The sequence below is a fragment of the Cupressus sempervirens genome, chromosome 1 (genome assembly GCF_028749045.1).
Source record: "Cupressus sempervirens isolate cs-2001-9-10 chromosome 1, ASM2874904v1, whole genome shotgun sequence".
In the NCBI taxonomy this organism is placed as follows: domain Eukaryota; kingdom Viridiplantae; phylum Streptophyta; class Pinopsida; order Cupressales; family Cupressaceae; genus Cupressus; species Cupressus sempervirens.
In genome coordinates, this window is record NC_143118.1 from 59,188,314 (window position 1) to 59,191,077 (window position 2,764).

Genomic DNA, 2,764 nt, shown 5'->3' on the forward strand with positions numbered 1-2,764 from the left:
CTCTTGCAAACATACAATGAATGGATTAGATGGAACCTCATTAAATATGACTTGAGCAATTAAGGTTATTGTAGGACCCACTGCATCCTTTGCTGTGATGTCTTTATGCTTCAATATCTCCATGCTTGGAGATGAACTCATTGCTATTGAAACCTCCTCTATCATCTTAGCTTCTTTACAAGTCTTCTTCCTTGCTGTTAGTATCCTTTTGATAGGCCAAACTACCTTCTTCCTTAACTTCAAATGCCATTTATTTGTTGCATTAAGGACCATCACATCAAACTATTTATGAACCATTGCATCATAATGCTCATCAAACATTCAACCTCTTTTTTATCTTCAAGAACTTCTATATCATAAGTTTCATCAAAAACATGTTGTTGCTCACCTTGTATATATGCTTCACTATGTTCATTTGTATGTCAGCATCAACATGATCAGGTTGTTCTTTCAATAGGCAACTCTTCTCTTCCAATGTCTCAGTACAGGCTTTTGTAATCTGAATTGGTTGATGCTCTAGATCTATATTTTCTTTTTCCATATTTTTTTGCAATTCCTCTTTTAATTGCACTAAATTTTCTTTGTGCTTTCTCAGTTCCTACATTATGAATTCCATTCATTCTTTTATCTCTTGATCTATTCTAGCTTCCTCTTCTCTTTTCTTCCTTTTCTCTTCTACTCATTTCCTTGCTTCTTCCTTCTTCTTGTTCTAAAAATCCCAATATGAAACCCATGCATCGAATAGTATCTTTTGACCATGAGATAAATCTCCTATTGTGACCATTCTCTCCACTCAACCTGGTCTTGTGGCCACTCTTACAGGTTCTTTCCTCAACCTATCACCAAAATCCAATTTGTCTTAGAAGCTAAATACCTTCCCCAAGCTTTGATACCAAAAATTATGTAGAGATAAATTCAACAGAAGGAATATCAAAAAGGAACCAGCACCAGGAAGAAATATATATTAAAATTTATTCTTAATTAATTATTCAAATGAATAGTAAATACATTTTCTTTCCTATAGATTTCTTCTCCCGTAATTTCATATTCCAAAGACTTTCCCTAAACCTAAACCTAAACCTAAAAATCTATTTATACTTTCTAAGATGGTCTATAGAAAATTCTAGATTATTACAAAATAGGGAAAAAATAGCCTATAGAATACTCTAGATTGATATAGAATGGGGAAGAATGATCCCACAATGATCTATATGAATCCCAAGAAAAGATCTTATCGTAAAGACAAAATCGGGATAAATCCTTCATTCAAAAAATCACGTCCAAATATTTTTTGTGTGTGCTCCTGCACCAATCTTCCTTTTCTTTTCTTAGCTTTTCTAGATCTAAATCAAGTTTTGACATAACTAAAGAAATGGGCTTATGAGGGAGATGTGGCTCACTGATTTGTATCCCAACAACCTTTTGCTTTCCTTTATCTAAGTCCTTCCTATGTGCCTCCTCCACTTTAGTCTCCAAAGCCTTGTAAGGCTGAACCTATGTAACAATAGGGGCTTGATTCTATTTAAGAAGTTGTTTCTTTCTTTGAATGTTAGTCCTTAGAATATCCATATCTCTAAAGATGTCAGAGTGTAAATTAGAAGACCTATCTTCCAATCTCCTATTCTACTCTTGTAAGGAAGTCATTCTCCTAAGTAGATTGTCTCTTTCAATAATAGTATTTAGAATAACTTTCTCCTTTTCCTTTTCCAAGCACATATGTCTAGCTTCCTCATTTGCAACTTTATTTTTGAGAAGGATAAGCTATGGAATTAACTCCTCATGATCTATAGTAGCAACCTCAACATCTACCGGGTCAAAATCTATAAAGTTTGCTACATATGGTTCTTGTCTAGGACTAAAACCCATCTCCATTTTTTCCCTAAAATTGCAAATATGGGTTCATTTCATTCACCAGGTTTGATCTACAAGGAAAATCCCCCATAGGTGACATATTTTTATTATGGAAAATATTTAATGGGGATGAAAAAATTTCCCCCAAGAGTGCAACTTCCTTTGACTCAGTACTTTTGCAGGACAACTCCTTCTCTTCCATAGGGTGATATAATGATTGGGCTAACATATTGATTCTAGGGATCCATGTAGAATTAAAATTAGACTTCTTATTTTGGTTCCTTTTTACCCTAGGAGGTAGCTCAGTTAAGAGTGGCATCTCAAGATGATTTCTAGTAAAGGCATGTGTATTCTTCTTTTTCTCAACCATTGATTTTAGGATTTTCCTAAACTTTATAGCACTAGCTACAAAACCTTGACTTTAGTCACCACCCTATTAATGGGAAAGTATGAAATAAAGCTAGAAACAAAGAAGAACAACATAGGGATTTTGTTGTTTCTAAAACACAACTTGACAGTAATTCCTCAACTCCCTAGTAGAGTCACCATTTTTTTGGAGTTCTTTTTGGTAAAGAACATATTAGGTGGATTTGAACCTGATACTAGGAAACAAAGATAGGGACAAGCCTAAGGATGAGCTAATTCCTATATTTAGCAAGGATAAATCTCAGTTCTAGGCCAAACATTAATAGAGTCATCAAGACTCACTTCACTTTAGGCTCTACTAAGCCAAGGTAGGAAAACCTAAGGGATTTATCTTATTAAATTGATACTTTATCGTGCAAGACTATCCCCTATAGTAGAAATGGTCAATATCTTCTATGATTTTCTAACAAACCTTCCAATTACAATAGCCAATTACAATTTAAAGAAAGCATAGCAAAAAAGCCATGACTGACACTTATATCTCTTT